The following is a 22353-nucleotide window of genomic DNA, read 5'->3' on the forward strand; positions in this document are numbered from 1 at the left end:
GACCAAAAACTTTGGTCTGCTACTGCTGACTTTCTCTAGTGCAGAGGGTTGTAACGTTTCACATTCCCAGCCTGATCCTTAAGAGTATCTTTCTCTACGTACAGAATCCTGGAGGGACTAGAAATGAAGACTTGTTGTTATAAGGAGGATCAGGATGGCAAGTTTAGATAAGTACCCCATACATTTATCTGATTTTTGGATGTGCTTAGAACCTTGTACTTAGAATTCATTGTGTCTCCTGGGTCTGGAGAGGACTCAAATAACTTTATATATATACATACATGCATAATACTATATATTATTTTGTAAACTGCAGAAAAGAAATTGGGCATTAGATGGTGAAAGTATAAAAGGTGTCTAAGGTAACTCCTTTTGGGCTGAAGCAGGTGTTTGAGGGACAAAGAGATCTTCCTTGAATTACTCAATTAAAGATACCCAGTGGAAATGACTCTTAGTCTTGTGTTTCATTATAGAAGAATCTCTACTAATAATCTTTCTCTTCTTTTATAGTTTTCATAGTTCTGTCTTTTTCCTAATAAAGAAAAAAAGATTCTAAAGCTGGTACACTTTTTTTTTTTTTTAAGAAATAATTATTCAGGATCATACCTGTGATACTATTCTCATTGTTTTAGTTGACAGTTGAAAAGGCCTAGAATAATAGGAACCACACTTTTTTACTTACCCCTTAGGCATTAGGACCTGCAGTTTTCTTTCTCTATAGACTTTGGCAAGGATTGGTTTTACATTTTTTAGGAGTGAGCGGCCTTGGAAGATTGGCAGTTTGTGGTTTTATACAACCTTCTGGTACAGCAGTGTCTGATAGAATACTCTTCAGTGATGGAAATGTTCTATACCTGCACGTCCAGTACAGTAGCTGCTAGCTGCATGTGGTTATGAGACTTGAAATGTGGTTAGAGTGACTGAGAAACTTAATTTTTAATCTTACTGTATTTTAATTAAATTTAAATAGCATATGTGGCTAGTGGCTGTCTACCATATTGGACAGCACAGTTCTAGACCCTTCACAGCCTGACCTTACCCAGCTTTTCCAGCTGCCTTCTACTGTTCCCTTTTACAAGCTTAATGCCCCAGCTAGATTGGAGAGGATTGGTTATATTCTGAACCTTACAGCATTTCCCACCTCCAGGCCTTGGCCAGTGCTGCTCCTCTGTGGTTTGTGAAACCCTGGCTTTCCTGCAAAGACGCTTTGTATGCTACTTCTCTTAGAAAGTTTACCTAATCCTGTTTTTTGTAATCTGGTAGTTTATTATCTATAAACCCTTAAAGCACTTATAACACGTATCTTTAATTACAGTGATTTGTTTTACATTTCTTAACTTCTCTGTAAGGGGCTTATGTAGTTTTTATGGTTATGTGTATGTGATATGTTTAAGTCTTTGCTCTTCTTTTCCCTCCAAATGCCTAGCAAAGTGTTTTTATACATAATAGGAGGTTAGTAGGCATTGGCTGAAATAGTCTACGGAGATTGCTGATGGTTACCGTGCTTCCCAGGCACTAGAGGGCAGTATGATGTCCAAGCAAAATGTGATGTTTTTCCCCAAGTGGCATAAGTATTTTGAGCACTGTATCCTAATTCAGTTTTGTTCAGAGTCTCGTATTAACAACTCTAGCCTACAGAAGGAACTCATATCTGTCAATTGTTAGTGGTATTAATAAATAACCTTTTCCCATAATTGTCTTCAGTTAGATTCAGAATATGATGTTGGACCATGAGATTGGTAAGATTCTTACTGGGAGGAAACTTGGAACATCTGAGAAACACTGGCCAAGGCATCAGGTATCAGAGATTAATTCCTTGAGGACGGAAGCCTTTTTGTGGTAGTCAGCTAGGGCTCCAGCACCGAGCTGGTAGTCAGGAACCTCAGATTCTTGGTTTGATCTTTCCAATGGTGAGCTTGGCTGAGTTGCTCTAAGCTTGGTGAACCAGTTTTTCTCGTTGTTTAATGGGTATAATGTCTGCTGTCTTAACTCACAGGGTCAAATGAGATACCATGTGTGAAAGTTAACTCTGTAAAGTATTATCTAGATGAGTAGTGTTATTTTCCTTCTTGATTCTGACCTAGTACCAAAGACCAAGGCGTGCACATAGTGATTCACTATATTTATGACATTAATTTTTAAATTTTAGATAAAGGATTACTCTGTGAAGATTGCCGAGCAATGTATTGATACAGTTACCCCACCCAAGTGGACACACAGAGAGGTGATTAGAGTCACAATAGTTGGGTTAACATATATCCTGTCCTTTGATGTTATGCAACCTCGAAATGAACTATATTTAAAAAAAAAAAAAAAAAACAGTTTAAACTCTTTATAGTCTCATCTCTAGTGGATTTATTCTTGTCCTTAATAGTAACAACAATAAAAAACCCTTTGCTGTCAAGTCGATTCAACTCATAGTGACCCTCTAGGACAGAGCAGAACTGTCCCACAGGGTTCCCAAGGAGCGGCTGGTGAATTCAAACTGCCGACCTTTTGGTTAGCAGCTGAACGCTTAACCACGGTGGCACCAGGGCTCCCTCTCCTTAATACTGACTTAAAATATTCAGAATGAGCCAATTATTGTGAGGTTTTTGAACTCATTATAGAAAACCAGGTTCAACTACGATTACCTAGCCCAAACTGATACAGCTTTTTGGATTAGAAAATAAGCAAGCTATTCTAGAAGAGGATAGTGTAGTGGCTGCTTTTTGTTGAGCACTACAGTCAGCCTGAGTGGAGCCTTCTCTGGTAAATCATTAGATATGTTGAATAAAATGTTCAGCTGAAGGGCGTCAGGCAACCTCCCAGTTACAAAACACTCTTGCCAAAGAGAGTTGCAGTTATGATATCTGCAATCGAATCATTTCCTGTTCAGGCTTGAAGGTGGGGAACCGTCCGAAACTTCAGTCTTGAAAGATCTAGAAATGCCTTGGGGTGAGGCCAAGGTGGCAGAGTAGTCAGACATGTCCTGTGGTCCCTCTTGCAACAAAGACCTGAAAAAACAAGTGAATCAATTATATATGACAATCTAGGAGCCCTGAACATAAAAGACAAAGTTGAGGAGTCAGAGCAGCAGGAGGAAGGAGACATAGTTCAGAAGCAGCGAGGATTTGCCAGACCTGACCTGGCCAGCACCCTGCAGGCTGGATTGATTGGTGAGCATGGGCTCAGGTAAGCAGTAGTGCTCAGGATGTGTTTTCCACACCAGGAGAAACTGAGCAGCGTAGAGTCTGCACGAGCCTCCGGAACCAGGGAGAACCGGTGCTGAGTCTGAGAAGGTTAAGTGTGAGCATCTAATATACCAAGTGAGATTAAAAAAAAAAAACCCTTCCCTTGTCTGGGAAGTACCTCTTTCCCATTTACAGGCCCCCTCCCCACTCTGTTTCAGTCCAGTCAGGCTTCAGTGATTGCCACACCCCCTGGACTGGAAGTGGGGCCCATCAGCTTTGAAAGGGAACAAATTAACAAACAGGAAAAAATAACCTGCCAGCACCTCTAAGCCGGGAACTCAGAGCAGTTAGAGCCCCTTTGCCTAGGCACACGCATAAGGGGTCCACAGACTTTGAACACCTTTTACCCCTGCCTAGACCTATGTGGGCCCATTTCAACAGCGTAGGCCTTCGTTGTTGTGGTTAGGTGCCATCGAGTGGGTTCCAACTCATTACAACCCCACGTATAACGGAACGAAACACTACCCAGTCCTGTGCCATCCTCACAATTGTTATGCATAAGTTGACTGTTGCACCCACTGTGTCAATCCATCTCATCGAGGGTCTTCCTCTTTTTTGCCGACCCTGTACTTCACCAAGCATGATGTGCTTATCCAGAGACTGATCCCTCCTGACAATGTGTCCAAAGTATGTGAGATGTAGTCTCACCATCCTTGCTTCTAAGAAGCATTCTGGTTATACTTCTTCAAGACAAATTTATTCATTCTTTTCACAGTCCATGGTATATTCAATATTCTTCTCCAACACCACAATTCAAAGGTGTCAGTTCTTCTTCGGCCTTCGTTATTCATCATTCAGCTTTCACCTGCATAGGAGGCAGTTGAAAAACACCATGGCTCGGGTCAGGTGCACCTTAGTCTTCAAGGTGACATCTTTGCTTTTCAACACTGCAAAAAGGTCTTTTACAGCAGATTTGCCCAATGCAATGCATCTTTTGATTTCTTGACTGTTGATTGTAGAGCCAAATAAAATGAAATCCTTGACAACTTCAACCTTTTCTCTATTTATCGTGCTGTTGCTTATTGGTCCAGTTGTGAGGATTTTTGTTTATGTTGAGAAGTAATCCATACTAAAGGCTGTGGTCTTACATCTTCATCAGTAAGTGCTTCCAGTCCTCTTCACTTCCAGCAAGCGAGGTTACGTCATCTGCATAAGGCAGGTTGTTGATGAGTCTCCCTCCAATTCTGATGCCCTATTCTTGTTTATATAGTCCAGCTTCTCGGATTATTTGCTCAACATATAGGTTGAATAAGTATGGTGAAAGGATGTAACCCTGACATACACCTTTTCTGACTTTAAACCACTCAGTATCCCCTTGTTCTTTGTGAACAACTGCCTCTTCATCTATGTACAGATTTTTCATGAGCACAATTAAATGTTATGGAATTCCCATTCTTCGTCATGTTATCCCTAATTTGTTATGGTCCACACAGCTGAATGTCTTTGCATAGTCAGTAAAACACAGGTAAACATCTTTCTGGTATTCTCTGCTTTCAGCTATGATCCATCTGGCATCAGTAATGACATTCCTGGTTCCACGTCCTCTTCTGAATCCGGCTTGAGTTTCTGGCAGTTCCTTGTTGATATGCTGCTGCAGCCGCTTTTGAATAATCTTGAGAAAAATTTTACTTGTGTGCTATATTAAGGCCCTCATTAGCACAGTACAACAGAATATATACGTGAAGCCTGTTTTTCAACTGCAGCAGCTAAGAGGGAGTGACAGATTTGTGACTTTTGACACTACCCTGCCCATTAAGCAGCATCCTCACCTACCCACATCAGGGACCTGAGGACTAGTGGCTCCACCCACTTCACCTAGCCACCTGTGACGGGTCTGAGAATAAGTGGTGCCTCCCAGTCCTTACAGCCACAGCATTGGGTGCCCAAAGTCAAGCTGCAAAACCTACCCACCTGTGTGCTCTAAGAAACAGGGGCATGCCTTTCACCTAGGCAGTCAGGGGTAGCCATCAGCCTCCTACCTTGCTTAGCATGTAACACTCTCCTGCAGCCAGATACCTGTGCCTACTCCAATCAACCCTGTGTAGCCCTGCCTGTCTAGGGCTGTAGGTGAGAACCTGGACTGCACACTTGGTGAGCAATGACCTGAACACCTGAACTGAATCCACACAAGAAAAGTAAACGGACTTGTGGCCTCACATACCTAGTAACAGCTCTAACCACCTGGTGACAAGAACGTGAGAGCATCAGAGACACCAATAATCAAAGTAGTTCACATGACCAACCTATTTGGGCATATCAAAACAAAATAAAACAAGCCAGGATACAGTAAGCAAACATAAAATAAATAAATATGAAGACTGATTGATGGCTCAGAGGCAACAGTCAATATCAGATCACATAAAGAGACAGACCATGATGTCTTCAGCAAGCGGCCAGAACAAAGAACCAAGAAACCTCGCAGAGGAAGATAAGATCTTGGAGTTACTAGAGGTACAATTCAAAAGATTAATACAGAGAGCTCTTCAAAAGATCAGGAAGGTGATCAGGCAAAATGGAGACCAAGCCAAGGAACACACAGGCAGAGCAACAGAGAAACTTAAGAAGGTTATACAAGAGCATAATGACAAATTTAACAAGCTGCAGGAACTCATAGAGAGACCACAAACAAATCCAATTAGCAATAAAATTTACGAATGAGACAACGCAAGAGAAAGCCACAGGAGCAGAATTGAGATAATGGAAGTCAGAATTGGTGAGATTGTAGATAAAGCACTTGACACCAATTTATTTGAGGAAAAATCAGATAAAAGAATTAAAAAAAATGAAGAAACCCTAAGAGTTATATGGGAATCTATCAAGAGGAATAACCTACGAGTGACTGGAGTACCAGAACGGGTGGGGGGGGGGGGATAACAAAAAATACAGAGAATTGTTGAAGATCTGTTGGCAGAAAACTTCCGTTATACCATGAAAGACAAGAAGATATCTACCATGAAAGATGGGAAGATATCTATCCAAGAAGCTCATTGAACCCCACACGGGGTAGGATCCCAAAAGAAAGTCACCAAGACATATTATAATCAAACTTGCCAAAACCAAACCAAAGATAGAGAATTTTAAGAGCAGCTAGAGATAAATGAAAAGTCATCTACAAAGGAGAGTCAATAAGACTAAGTTCTGACTACTCGGCAGAAACTTGCAGGCAAGAAGGCAATGGGATGACATCTGTAAAGCCTTGAAGGAAAAAAATTGCCAACAGGAATTATATATTCAGCAAAACAGTCTCTCAAATATGATGGCAAAATTAGGGCATTTCCAGATAAAACAGACGTTAAGGGAATTTGTAAAAACCAAACGAAAATTACAAGAGATACTAAACGGAGTCCCCTGGTTAGAAAATAACATCAGATAACAACCAAACAACCCAGATAGAGAAGTTGCAAAAATTAATCAAAGGTAAAACACTGAAAATAGGGAGAGATGTCAGTATGTAAAAGATGATAATATTAAAAGGAAAAAGAGGGACTAAGTAATATAGTCATAGAACTTTCATATGAAGAGGAAGTTAGTGTGATACTAAGAAATAAAAGATTGCTTTAAACTTAGAAAAATAGGAGTAAATATTAAGGTAGCCACAAAGGAAACTAATAGTTCTACACATCAAAATAAAAAACAAGAAAAAGATAAAGACTCAGTGAATACAAAATCAACAACAGTGAAAAAGATGAAAAGAAAGTACATACAGAAAAACAACACAGAAAATTAAGTAGAACGAAGAAACTGTCAGCACACACAAAAAATACATCAAAATGACAGCACTAAACTCATAAAAAAATTTTTTTTTTTTACTTATCAATAATTATGCTGAATGTAAATGGACAAAGCACACCAATAAAAACAGTGGAGAATGGACAAAAAAAACCACGATCAGCGTGCTGCCTACAAGAGACAGACCTTAGACTCAAAGACACAAACAAACTCAAAAGATGGGGGGAAAAATATATCAAGCAAACAACAATCAAAAAAGAGCAGGAGTGGCAATGTTAATTTCTGACAAAATAGACTTTAAAGCAAAATCCACCACAAAGAATAAGGAAGGATGCTGTATAATGATTAAACAGTCAGTACACCAGGAGGACATAACCATAATAAGTATTTACACACCCAATGACAGGGCTCCGAAATACATGAAACAAACTCTAACAGCATTGAAAAGAGAACTAGACAGCTCCACAATAATACCAGGAGACTTCAACACCACTTTTGGTGAAGGACAGAACATCTGGAAAGAAGCTCAGTGAAGACATGGAAGATCTAAATGCCACAGTCAGCCAACTCGATCTCATAGACATATACAGAACATTCCACCCAACAGCAGCCAAGTATAGTTTCTTTTCCAATGCACATGGAACATTCCCCAGAACAGACCACATATTAAGCCACAAAGCAAGGCTTAACAGAATCCAAAACATCTTTTTTGACCATAAAGCCATAAAAGTAGAAATCAATAACAGAAAAAGCAAGGAAAAAAAATCAAACACATGGAAACTGAACAACACCTTGCTCAAAAACTACTGGGTTATAGAAGAAATTAAGGATGGAATAAAGAAATTCACAGACTCAACTGAGAATGAAAACACATCCTACCAGAACCTTTGGGACATAGCAAAAGCAGTGCTCAGAGGTCAATATATAGCAATAAATGCACACACCCAAAAAGAAGAAAGGACCAAAGTCAAAATATTAACCCTACAACTCGAACAAACAGTAGCAAAAGAAGACCTTGAGTACCAGAAGAAAGAAAATAATAAAAAATTAGAGCAGAAACAAATGAAATAGCGAACAGAAAAACAATTGAAAGAGTTAACAAACCCAAAAGCTGGTTCTTTGAAAAGATCAACAAAATTGATAAACCATTGGCCAAACTGACAAAGGAAAAACAGGAGAGGAAGCAAATAGCCCAAATAAGAAATGAGATAGGGGATATCACAACAAACGCAACTGGAATTAAAAAAATAACAACAGAATACTATGAAAAATTGTACTCCAACAAATTTGAAAACCTAAAGGAAATGGACAAATTTTAGAAACACACTACCCACCTAAATTAACACAAACTGATGTAGAAAAACTAAATAAACCTATAACAAATGAAGAGATTGAAAAGGTAATTTAAAAACTCCCAACAACAACAAAAAAAGCCCTGGCCCTGATGGCTTCACTGGAGAGTTGTACCAAACTTTCAGAGAAGAGTTAGCCCTTAAAGGTATTTCAGAGAAAAGGATGGAATACCCCTGAACTCATTCTGTGAAACCAGCATAACCCTGATACCAAAATCAGGTAGAGACACCACAAAAAAAGAAAATTACAGACCTGTATCCCTCATGAACATAGATGCAAAAATCCTCAACAAAATTCTAGCCAATAGAATTCAACAACATATCAAAAAAATAATTCACCATGGCTAAGTGAGATTCATACCAGGTATGCAGGAATGGTTCAACATTAGAAAAACAGTTAATGTAATCCATCACATAAATGAAACAAAAGAGAAGAACCACATGATCTTACCAGTTGATGCAGAAAAGGCATTTGACAATGTCCAACACCCATTCATAATAAAAACTCTAAAATAGAAATAGAAGGGAAATTCCTCAACATAATAAAGGGCATTTTTATACAAAGCCAGCAGGCAACATCATCCTAAATGGAGACAATCTGAAAAATTCCCCTTGAGAACAAACCAGACAAGGATGCCCTTTATTACCACTCTTATTCAACCTTGTGCTTTGAGGTCCTAGCAATTAGGCTAGAAAAAGAAACAGAGGGCATCCATATTGGTAAGGAAGAAGTGAAAGTATTTGTATTTGCAGATGTTATGCTCTTATACACAGAAAACCCCAGAGAATCCAGAAGAAAACTACTGGAACTAATACAAGATTTCAGCAAAGTATCAAGATACAAGACAGACATATAAAAATCAGTTGGATTCCTCTACACCAACAAAGGGAACTTTGAAGAGGAAATCACCAAATCAATACCATTTACTATAGCCTCCAAGAAGATAAAATACTTAGGGATAAATCTAACCAGAATGTAAAAGACCTATAAAAAGAAAACTACAGGACACTACTGCAGGAAATCAAAAGAGACCTACATAACTGGAAAAACATACCTTGCTCAGGGATAGGAAGACTCAACATTGTGAACATGTCAGTTCTACCCAGAGCAATCTACAGATGCAATGCAATCCTGATCCAGATTCCAATGGCATTTTTTAACGAGGTGGAGAAACAAATCACCAACTTCATATGGAAAGGGAAGAGGCTCTGGGTAAGTAAAGCATTACTGAAGAAGAACAAAGCCTCACACTACCTGATTTTAGGATCTGTTAACTGCCACAGTAGTCGAAACAGCCTGGTACTGGTATGACAACAGATACATACAATGGCACAGAATTGAGAACCCAGACGTAAATTCATCCACCTATGAGCAGCTGATATTTGACAAAGGCCCAAAGTCTGTTAAATGGGGAAAAGACAGTCTCTTTAACAAGTAGTGCTGGCATAACTGGATATCCATCTGCAAAAACATGAAACAAGACCTGTGCCTCACACCACGTACAAAAACTAACTCAAAATGAATCAAAGACCTAAATATAAAATCTAAAATGATAAAGATCATGGAAGAAAAAATAGGGACAATGCTAGGAGCCCTAAGACATGGCATAAACAGAATATGAAACATAACTAACAACATACAAACACCAGAAGAGAAACTAGATAACTGGGCACTCCTAAAAATCAAACACACTCATTCGAAGACTTTACCAGAAGAGTAAAAAGATTACCTACAGACTGGGAAAAAGATTTTAGCTATGACATTCCTGATCAGCACCTGATCTCTACAATCTGTAAAATCTGTATGATTCTGCAAAAACTCAACTACAAAAAGGCAAATAACCCAATTTAAAAAATGGGCAAAGGATATGAACAGGTACTTCACTAAAGAAGACATTCAGGTGGCTAATAGATACATGAGGAAATGCTCACGATCATTAGCTGTTAGAGAAATGCAAATCAAAACTACAATGAGATTCTATCTCACTCCAACAAGGCTGGCATTAATTCAAAAAAACACAAAATAATAAATGTTGGAGAGGTTGTGGAGAGATCGGAACACTTATGCACTGCTGTCAGGAATGTAAAATGGTACAGCCACTTTGGAAATCAATTTAGCACCTCTTTAAAAAACTAGAAATAGAACTACCATATGATTCAGCAGTCTCACTCCTTGGAATATATCCTAGAGAATTAAGAGCCTTTATACGAGCAGACACATACACACCCATGTTCACTGCAGCACTGTTTACAATAGCAAAAAAAGGGAAACAACCTAGGTGCCCTTCAGCAGACAAATGGATAAACAAATTATGGTATTTACACACAATGGAATACTATGCAGTGATAAAGAACAATGAGGAATTGTGAAACATCTCACAACATGGATGAATCTGAAGACATTATGTTGAGTGAAATTAGTGAGTCTCAAAAGGACAAATATTATATGAGACCGCTATTATGAGAACTCAAGAAAAGGGTTAAATCAGAAGAAAACATTCTTTGATGGTTACTAGGGTGGGGAGGGAGGGAGAGGGGAGTTCACTATCTGGATAGTGGACAAGAATTAGGTGAAGGGAAGGACAACACCCAATGCAGGGGAAGTCAGGACAACGGACTAAACCAAAAGCTAAGAAGTTTCCTGAACACAACTGAACACTTTGAGGGACAGAGTAGCAGGGGCAGGGGTCTGGGGACCATGGTTTTGGAGGACATCTAGGTCAATTGTTATAACAAAGTTTATTTTAAAAATGTTCTGCTTCCCGCTTTGGTGAGTGGCATCTGGAGTTCTAAAAGGTTGCGAGCGGCCATCTAAGATGCATTAGTTGGTCCCAACGCACCTGGAGCAAAGGAGACTGAAGAACACCAAAAACACAAGGAAAATATGAGCCCAAGATCCAGTAGGGCCACATAAACTGGAGACTCCATCAGCCTGAGACCAGAAGAACTAGATAATGCCCAGCTACCACCAGTGATTACCCTGACAGTGAACACAACAGAGTCCCGGTGACTGAGCAGGAGAAAAGTGGGATGCAGAACTCAAATTCCCGTAAAAAGACCAAAGTTAATGGCCTGACTGAGACTAGAGGAACTCCAGAAGACGTGGCTCCTGGACTCTCTGTTAACCCAGAACTAAAACCATTCCCAAAGCCAACTCTTCAGACAAAGATTAGACTGGATTGTAAAACAGAAAAGAATACTCCTGAAGAATGTGCTCTTAGTTGAAGTGGATACGTGGGACTAGATGGCCAGCTCCTGTCCGGAGGTGGGTTGAGAAGGCAGAAAGGGATAGGAGCTGGTTGAATGAACACGGGAAACCCTGGGGCAGAAAGGGGGAGTGTGCTGTCACAGTCTAGGAATTGCAACTAGTGTCACGTAATAATACGTGTATAAATTTTTATATGAAGAATTAACGTGAGGTATAAACTTTCACCTAAAGCACAATTAAAAAAAAAAAAAAGTCTTGATGGGGGAGGCCTGGGTGATGTTGAATGGCAACCTAGCAAGTATGGGGATAGAGAGGGTATTCCAGGATCCTGGGGCTAATCAGGGAAACCCTGGTGGCGTAGTGATTAAGTGCTACAGCTGCTAATCTAAAGGCTGGCAGTTCAAATCCACCACGTGCTGCTTGGAAACTCTATGGGGCAGTTCTGCTCTGTCCTATAGGGTCGCTATGAGTCGAAATCGACTCGATGGCAGTGGGTTTGGTTTTTTTTTTATTTTTTTTGGTTTGGGGCTAATCAGACGAAAAGGCACTGATCAGGACATGCAAACTTGCTCCCTTGGCATGATCAGAGTAACGTTTCTTTAGGGCATTCAGATATGTGCTGAACACACTCCGGCAGTGGGTCAGGCAGATGGCACATTCGTGCACTGCTCCTCAGAGGGCTGCCAGCTTACAGAGATATCATTGAAGGTGTAGCTGTGCTCTGGCAAGAACAGCCTGGGAGCCTGGATTTCATCTGGCATTTGATCCTTCCCAGTTGAGAGGATCCTTCAGGACTGGTTTGGTCTCTGAGTCCACTTCGAGGTTGGCATATATTTGTACCCCTCCTTCCCCTACCCTATCTAGGAGTTGATTTTTACTGTCAGCACAGCCCAGAACGGACTCACCTCCTCTAAGTGGTTCCTTCAGGCCGGGGATGACCAGGGCTAGCCTTTTGAGATACCACCACTGCCTCCCTTCCTACCCCCAGCCTGTCTCCATGCAGATCCAAATTTTCAGGTTTGACCTTCCATCCAAGAATAAATGGTTTTTGTTTTTTTTTTAAGTATAGGGTCACTATGAGTTGGAATCGACTCAGTGCCACTGGGGTACTGGGTAGGCAAGCTAGACCGCAGTCACGTGGCCCATCATTTGCACAGTTCATCCCTTTGGCTGTGTGAAGGAAATTTGGGTGTGACCCAACCCTTGGGCTTCACTGACACTCCTCCCTTTCCTGTTGCCCTTTTGATTTGTTTAAATCTGATATTCAGCCTCTCCTCCCCCCTCCTCACACCCCATTGGAGTCTCCGGAGCTATTTCTGTCGGTTTGATGATCCCCAGCTGTTGCTGTAGTTCTGGCTGTTTTCATGCCCAGGAGAGGCCGAAGAGCTAGAGAAGGGGGTTTGCCTGCCGTATGTTACACAGCGTGTCAATCAAGTCCAATTCATTTTTTCTGAAACAATTAGAGTGAGATCTCTCAGGGAGGGATGATAGTACTGGAACTGTCTGAAAATGCAGGAGATGGGTAAGTGCAAGCCAGTATCAGGGAAATATTAAAAACAAGCTTTCTGCTGATAAGGGTGGTGACTGGGTAATGATCTGATCACTTTGCGTTCTATTTCCATTTTAGCTTTGGAGCTGGAATGTCCCCTCCACCCATGGTATGTGTGGAAGGAGCCAAACATCTAGATTAAAGGGGATTCTGTGTTAGGAAAATACATGGAAATCATTCCTGAAGTAGCCAGAAAAGGCATTGATTTCAGTTCTGCTTTTACTTAATGTAGGTTTGTTTCATAAAATTTTGTGCAAGACCTGCAGTAATGAAACATTCCACTTGCAAATATAACCACACAAACTTCAGGAAATACAGAGTTGTGGTTCTTATAACAACATGACTTCCTCTATGGTTACACATTCATTTATTTTGAGCTGTTCTTTACTACTTCTGGGGCACAGGAACTGGGAGAATCCCACAGTAGTTAAATGGACTACTGTATTTTAATAAAGTGGCTTTTCCTTATGTATTTGATCTTGATAACTTTTAACCCTTTCCAACAATTTTAGTTAATAGACTTGTAGCTTTTTTTTTACCTCATTTACTACATGAAGTTGAATTTCATTCTTCCAGAGAAGAGAAATTTTGCTGCGGCTTTTACCAACATTTATTTTTAAACCTTCCTTGAATTTTTTTGAGACAGATCATTGAAGTGTTATATCCTCTAGGATATAAGGATGAGAAATTATTTTTTTCTTTAAATATCCATAGAAAACTTTACACATAAACATTTGAAGAACTTTCAAATTTGTATATATTTTTTAAAAACTCAGTTGGCCAAATTTCTAATCACCTCTTTTCTCTAATCCCTTCCCCTAAAAAAAAAAAAAAAAAGTATATTAAGCAGAGTTTGCTTTTTTCCAAAATGTCAGTTAATTACTATAAACACTCAAAGTTAATTTCAAGAATATCAAGAAGCAAAACAGGATAAGCTTGAAATACTTTAATAGAAAAAATTAATACTGTCCAAGTATTTGCAGAATTTATGTGAGAAGATAGGCCTCCCTTGTGATTTCAGTCATTATTCTTCTGTCATAGTAGATATTTTTCAAGTCCATGTTATACAAATGTACAAAGCATAAGTACTCTGATCTTGTTTTAAGAAAAAAAAAATTTGTCTTTTCTGCCTTGCTGTAGAATGACTGCCCTGTTCCATGTTTTGGATCTGCTCACCTGTTACTTGCCCACAGCAAAGTTGGAGGCAAAATGACAGCATCAGTAATACCAGGAGGGACTAACAACTGAGATTCCAGACTGCCCACATTTCTGGATGAACGCGCAGAACTGATGTGGCAGGGAAAGTGCTGTTGCTGGTGCCTTTAACTTTGGAAGGGATTGTTCAGACGGCCATGCCCATCTAGAGGAAGCACATTCCCACGTCATCTCCACGCCATTCAGGTGTTTGGTACAAGCGAACACTATGCTCAGGTCTTATGTGATGGGCTTGTTTGAACATGGCCTTATAAATGTCAGGAAAAGATTCTGATGCCACTGAAATAGTTGGCAGTTTGAGATCTGTCTGCCCCAATTAGAGAAGGAAATTATATCAACGAGGGGAGATGGGAAACTACCCAAAATGAAATGGTGAGCCCCAGATCTTTTGAGGATTTGAGAAAGAGTTTGCTGTATGTACTTATTTGCTTATCTGTTTACTTATTTTTAATTGTTGATATTTTTGCTATAACTCTGTCCTTAAATGTAGTGCAATAGAAAGAGCATACATAGACTTTGGAATCAGGCCCCTGTGTTTGGAGTATGACTCTACCTCCTACTAGCTGTCCAACCAGTTACTTAACCAGTTTGAACTTCAGTTTCTTCATTTATGAGTAGAGGTAATACGTACCTCAAATAGTTGTTGAGATTAAATGAGTCATTGTATTTAGGAGTTCCACATACTAGATTCCTCATTTCTTACATATTAGTTTCCTTCCCCAGGTAAGCCTTTTCTTACCTCAGGGCCTTTGTACTTGCTGTTCTTACTACGTGGAATATCTTCCTCTAGAGGTCATGGTATTATTTTGGTCTCTGTGTAGAGACTCATAGTGACCCCATGTAACAGTAGAACTGCCCCATAAGATTTTCTAGACTGTAGTCTTTATGGGAGCAGATTGCCAGGTCTTTCTCCCATGCAGCCACTGAGCAGGTTTGAACTGCCAACCTTTTGGTTAACAGCCAAGCACTTAACTGTTATGCCATTAGGACTGCTTGAAGTTACAATATATACAACTTACTGTGTTTTCCTCCCTAGAATATATGTTCTGTGGGGGCAGGGATCTCATCTGTCCATTTTACTGCTTTATAACCTAATGTGGTGCCTGGCAGATAATACCAAAAACCAACCCCATTGCCGTCAAGTGGATTCTGACTCATAGGTACCCTATAGGACAGAGTAGAACTGCTCCATAGGATTTCCAAGGCTGTATGTCTTTTCGGAAGACTGTCACATCTTTTTCCAGTGGAGTGGCTGGTGGGTTCAAACTACCGAACTTACGGTTAGCAGTCAACTGCTTTAACCACTGTGCCACCAGGGCTCCTCTCTGTATTATAATAGGTGTGCGATAAATACTAGTTTAATGAGTTAATGAATGAATGAATCAATCAAGATTCTCCCTAGTACCAGGGAAGAACCCCTGGTGAATGCAGGAAGGAAGTCGTACTATGAAATGGGTGCTCTCCGCCTTTGCAGAGTAGATGAGACAGCCAAATAGGAAGTAGGCCTGTGAAGTTTTCTTGTGTCCTTTCAGACTTCCTATTGTCTCTGGGAGGAGCCTTTTTGAATGACCTTTAGACATGGCCACCGTTGTCCTATTAGAGCCTCTATTCCTTTTAGAATTGGAATATAAGGAGCCTTTTCAGATTCTGGAGCCCTGGTGGCATAGTGATGAAGAGCTTGGCTGTTAACCAAAAGGTCGGCAGTTTGAATCCGCCACCTGCTCCTTGGACACCCTATGGGGCAGTTCTACTCTGTCCTATAGGGTCGCTATGAGCCAGAATCAATTTGGCAGCAACGGTTTTTTTTTTTTTTTCCCCCAGATTCTGGGAGACCTGATGGTACAGTGGTTAAGAGCTTGGCTGCTAACCAGAAGGTTGGGAGTTTGTATCCACCAGCTGCTCCTTGGAAACCCTATGAGGCAGTTCTGTTCTGTCCTTACAGGGTTGCCATGAGATGGAATTGACTCAATGGCAATGGGTTTTTTTTAAGATTTCTAGAGTTTTGATGGGTCATATACTGTACTCATCACATACTGTCCCCTGAAATCATCTGGATTTTCCCCTGGTTAGTAAGTATATAGACCTCTAATCATTTTTTTCCAGCCACATCACACTGATAGCACTATTAATATAGTATCATTTTAAAACATGGAGGACTGGTGTGTTTTATGAAAGAAACATATAATAGTGGCTAAGGGCTGAGGCTGTAGATACAGACAGAGCTGGGTTCCAGTTTCTGTTTGTCCTTTATGACCATGGACAAGTTGCTTAATCTCTCTAAACTTCAATTTCCTCACTGACAAAATAGAGTATAATAATAGTATCTTCCACATAGCTTCGTTGTGAGAATTAAATGAAATAATGCATGCAAAGTTTCTAGCACAGAATATTGTTCGTACTATTTTATTAGTATTATTAAAGAATACTGAGATCTTTTATTTTCCATATTTTAATAGCTTAAATCAGATTTTGATAAGTTGATTTATAAATTGGAGCCCTGGGGTGATACAATGGTTAAGACCTCGGCTGCTAACCAAGAGGTCGGCTGTTTGAATCCACCACCTGCTCCTATAGGGGCAGTTCTGCTCTGTCCTGTAGGGTAGCTATGAGTCGGAATGGACACAGTGGCAACGGGTATGGGTTATCCTTTATAAATTACCAAGTTAAATGTATTAGTAGCCCAGGTTTACCAACCCAAAAAAATGCTTCATTTCTCTGCCTTTATCCTTGACGGTATTCAGATTAAATGATTACAAATTTATCATTTTCTTGTATTATTTATGGTTTCTAAAGTGGATTATTTGAAAGAATAACTCAGAAGGCATTGGTGGGTCAGTGGTAGAGTTCTCCCCTTCCATGTGGGAGATCTGGATTTGATTCACAGCCAATGCACCTCACATGCAGCCACCACCTATCTGTCAGTGGAGGTTTGCCTGTTGGCTCTGATGCTGAACAGATCTCAGCAGCATTTCCAGGCCAAGACAGGCTAGGAAGAAAGGCCTGGTGATCTCCTTCTGTAAAATCAACCAGTGAAACCCTATGGATCACAGTGGTCCAGTCCTCAGCTGATCATGGGGGTAGTGCAGGACTGGGCAGTGTTTGGCTGCCATGAGTTGGGGGCCAACTTGATGACAGGTAACAGCAGCAATGACAGGTTAACTTGTGTTCACACACCTTATGCAGAGATGGGAGGGGGATTTATAAAGTTGTGACAAGTTGTGATTAAGTATTGACAATACTTAGTCAAATTGGAAATCCGTGGATAGATTTTGGGATGTGTAATTTGAAACCAAATTAGAGATTCTCCTCTTCATGCCTTTACATTACATTGTGGTTAACTGTGTTTATGTCACAAACCACTTTGTAATTTGAATTTACTAGAATGTCCTTTATTTGTTCATAATTAATAGTTTATAGAAACTAATCAGTAATTCCTATCTGTCCAAGAGATGGCAGCATTTCAGTTTGAAAGACACAAACCTTGATATGTTTCAGCAATTGATTCATAAATCTTCCTGTTGTTAGGTACTGTCAAGTTGTTTCCAGCATAGCAACCCTGTGTACAACTGAACGAAATATTGCCTGGTCCTGTACCATCCTCACAATCATTGCTATGTTTGAGCCCATTTTTGCAGCCAAGTTCTCCTCATTTTAAGCAAGCAAGGTTGTATCATCTGTATAACTCAGGTTGTTAATGAGTCTTCCTCCAATCCTTCTTCGTATTGTCTGGCTTCTTGGATTATTTGCTCAGCATACAGATGGAGTAAGTATGGCAAAAAGATACAACCCTGACTCACACCTTTGCTGATTTTAAACCTTGCAGTATCTCCTTGTTCTTTTTGAACGACTGCCTCTTCGCCTATGTATAGGTTCCTCATGAGCACAATCAAGTGTTCTGGAGTCCCATGCTTCTCAGTGTTATCCATAATTTATTATGATCCATACAGTTGAATGCCTTTGTGTAGTCAGTAAAACAGAGGTAAACATCTTTCTGGTATTCTCTGCTTTCAGCAAGGGTCCATCTGACATCAGCAGTGATATCCCATGTTCTACATCCTTTTCTGAATCCAGCTTGAATTTCTAGCATTTCCCTATCGTTGTACTGCTGCAACCACTTTTGAATGGTCTTCAGCAAAATTTTATTTGTGTGTGAAATTAATAATATTGTTCGATAATTTCCACATTCTGTTGAATCACCTTTCTTTGAAATGAGCACAAATATGGAACCGTTCCAGGCATTTAGCCAGGTAGCTGTCTTCTAAATTTCTTGGCACCTCTAGCACTGCATTCCTTTGTTGAAACACCTCAATTGGTATTCCATCAATTCCTGGAGCCTTGTTTTATGCCAGTGCCTTCAGTGCAGCTTGGAGTTCTTCCTTCAGTACCATCAGTTCTTGATCGTATGTTACCTCCTGAAATGGTTGAACACACTGACTCCTTGTATTCCTTCCATCTTCTTTTGATGCTTCCTGCATCGTTTAATATTTTCCCCATAGAATCCTTCAGTGTTGCAATTCGAGGCTTGAATTTTTTCTTCAGTTCTTTCAGCTTGAGAAATGCTGAGCATGTTCTTCCCTTTTGGGTTTCTATCTCCAGGTCTTTGCACATATCATCATAATACTTGACTTTGTCTTCTCCAGCCACCCTTTGAAATCTTCTGTTCAACTCTTTTACTTCATCATTTTTTCCTTTTGCTTTAGCTACTCGACATTCAAGAGCGAGTTTCAGAGTCTCTTCTAACATCCATTTAGGTCTTCTCTTTCTTTCCTGTCTTTTTAATGACCTCTTGCTTTCTTCATGTATGATGTCCTTGAGCAACTCATCTGGTCTTCAGTTGTTAGTGTTCAGTGTGTCAAATCTATTCTCGATATGGTCTCTAAATTCAGGTCGGATATACTCAAGGTCGTACCTTGGCTCTCGTGGACTTGTAACTTTCTTCAGTTTCAACTTGAACTTGCATATGAGTAATTGATGATCTGATCTGCAGTCAGCCCCTCTTCTTGTTCTGACTGATGATACTGAGCCTTTCCATCGTCTGTTTCCACAGATGTAGTCAATTTGGTTCTTGCGTATTCCATCTGGCGAGGTCCATGTATGTAGTGACTGTTTATGTCGGTGAAAAAAGGTATTTACAGTGAAAAGATCATTGGTCTTGCAAAATTGAATCATTTGATCCCCAGCATCGTTTTTATCACCAAGTCCATATTTTCCAACTACCAATCCTTCTTCTGTGTTTCCAGCTTTCACATGCCGATCACCAGTAATTATCAGTGCATCCTGATTGCATGTTCGATCAATTTCAGACTGCAGAAGTTGGTAAAAATTGAACTGAATCGTGGGAATAATCAAACCATTTAAGTAGTTGGGATGTGGTGTCTGGATATGTTCTCTTATAGAAGTATTTGATGTTTGTTTCCCCCATCAAAGTGTCTTTGTAACATAACCCCTTAAATCCATGATTTTCCTTCTAAGCGCTGCTTTAACTGCATCCCATAAATTTGGATATATTGTTCTGTTCAAAGCCTGACCACAACTATATTCCCAGCAACGAGCAAAGTGTCTGGCACATAGTAGACCCTTGTGTTTCTTGAATGAGTGCTTAAGGAAAGAGAAGTTTAGAAAAGGAACTAAGGAAGAACTGAATAAGGAATGGATATGAGGAGGATAAATGGGCTGACCAACTAATACATGAATCTAGAACAACTAAGCAAATAAAAGTAAAGTATGAATGAAACGACGTGCCAGTAACTTATCCAGGTCTCTATTTTTTAAATAGTTTTGGTGTCTTATGCAATTGGCTGTACTACAGTAAAGAGGAAATGTAGAAAAGATAGTTATCATCGAACAGTAATGAAGGAAAAGGTGTGCATTCCAGGATCTATCCTCTCTCATATCCCTTACTCTTTTCTTATAAAACATTTATCACAAGTTGTATTTATTTATTTGTGGTCAGTCATTTGATGTCTGCTTCCCCACTGGACCGAAAGCTTTATGTGGGTAGAAACCATAGGTGTATCCAGCATTTAGCACAGGGCCTGACACATTGTAGTTATTTAATGAATATTTTGTTAGATGAATGAATGAATGAATGAATGAATGAGTGAGTGAATGGAGAAGAACTCTTTCCCTACCCTGAGTCCCAATCCCTATGTCAGTGGTGATGCCGAAAATAACCCAGGCAGCAGAACATGGGGAACACCCTCTTCTGGGAACATCCCTCACCTACTCTTAAATCGTACATTCTAAGAATAGCCTTTGGTCCTAAGTGCTAGGCAATTTGGATGTCACTAGATAATTTTTGGATCCTGGCTGAAAGCAGAGAATACCAGAAGGATGTTTACCTGTGTTTTATTGATTATGCAAAGGCATTTGACTGTGTGGATCATAACAACCTATGGATAACACTGCAAAGAACGGGAATTCCAGAAGAATTAATTGTCCTCATGAGGAACCTTTACATAGATCAAGAGGCAGTTGTTCGGACAGAACAAGGGGATACTGATTGGTTTAAAGTCAGGAAAGGTGTGCATCAGAATCCAAGAAGCTGGACTATATGAAGAAGAACAGGGCATCAAGATTGGAGGAGGACTCATTAACAACCTGCGTTATGCAGATGACACAACCTTGCTTGCTGAAAGTGAAGAGGACTTGAAGCACTTACTAATGAAGATCAAAGACCACAGCCTTCAGTATGGATTACACCTCAACATAAAGAAAACAAAAATCCTCACAACTGGACCAATGAGCAACATCATGATAAACGGAGAAAAGATTGAAGTTGTCGAGGCTTTCATTTTACCTGGATCAACAATCAACAGCCATGGAAGCAGCAGTCAAGAAACCAAAAGACGCATTGCATTGGGCAAATCTGCTGCAAAGGACCTCTTCAAAGTGTTGAAGAGCAAAGATGTCACCCTGAAGACTAAGGTGCGCCTGAGCCAAACCATGATATTTTCAGTTGCATCATATGCATGTGAAAGCTGGACAGTGAATAAGAAAGACCGAAGAAGATTTGACGCCTTTGAATTGTGGTGTTGGCGAAGATTATTGAATATACCAAGGACTGCCAAAAGAACGATCAAATCTGTCTTGGACGAAGTGCGGCCAGAATGCTCATTAGAGGCAAGGATGGCGAGACTGCGTCTTCCATACTTTGGACATGTTGTCAGGAGGGATCAGTCTCTGAAGAAGGACATCATGCTTGGCAGTGTACAGGGTCAGCGGAAAAGGGGAAGACCCTCAACGAGGTGGATTGACACAGTGGCTGCAACAGTGAGCTCAAGCATCGCAATGATTGTAAGGATGGCGCAGGACCGGGCAATGTTTCGTTCTGTTGTGCATAGGGTCGCTATGAGTTGGAACCGACTCGACGGCACCTAACAAGAACAACAACAGAGTTTTTCAGGCATATAGTATAAATTGAAACGTAAAAATAAAATACACCAACAAAATATGTATAATACACTGACTGCTCCAAAGATGAACATTCTAATTATCAGCAGGCTAAGCTTCATGTAAGGCTAAAACCCAGTCTGTTCCTTCTCTGACCTTCCCAGGAAAACATATTCTCCAGTTTAAAGCTGGAAACGGTAGTCCGTGTTGCTGAATTAAGTCGCATTTGCTTGTTTATTCTGGGATTGGCACCTGAAGATTAATGAAGGAAAAAAAATGAACTAATTACTAGCAGATCAGGCCTTGTGAATTTATAGAAGGAACAGCACTTAGAGTAAAAAATTACTATCTGAAATTACGTTCAACAGTATTTATTAAATATGCTAGGCCGTATATAAAAGAGAACTTAGAAGATGATCACATCACATGCCTTTAGGATTTTGATAAAAAAAACTTACAGAAGTGAGTCTAGAGATAACAGATTTTATTTCTCAATTGGCTTGTCTTTTAGCCGTTTTTTTTCCCGTTTTGACAAGTCTTCAGTGGTAGGCTGCAAATAATTTTTGTGGAAAAAGTGCATTTGAAAACGAAAATTCTCTCCCATTACAAACTTTTTAACTCAAGTTTAAAACTGAATTTTTAACTTAAAAAGATTGAACCATCATTTAATAAACA

General features: G+C 39.9%; 1 protein-coding gene across 5 annotated transcripts in view; it reads left to right on the top strand.

Moving 5' to 3' along the window:
- MRTFA (myocardin related transcription factor A) overlaps positions 1 to 22353 on the top strand; it is a 212486-nt gene that overhangs the window by 140408 nt on the left and 49725 nt on the right. Inside the window, exons 1-2 of one of the 5 annotated variants that reach the window (XM_064283485.1) lie at positions 10866 to 13044; positions 14212 to 14472. The exons of 2 other annotated variants lie outside the window; for them this stretch is intronic. The gene's annotated coding sequence lies outside the window, so the exon portion shown is untranslated. 2 more of the 5 variants (XM_064283484.1, XM_064283487.1) reach the window with 2 other exon arrangements.

This window comes from Loxodonta africana, chromosome 4, assembly GCF_030014295.1.
Source record: "Loxodonta africana isolate mLoxAfr1 chromosome 4, mLoxAfr1.hap2, whole genome shotgun sequence".
Classification (NCBI taxonomy): domain Eukaryota; kingdom Metazoa; phylum Chordata; class Mammalia; order Proboscidea; family Elephantidae; genus Loxodonta; species Loxodonta africana.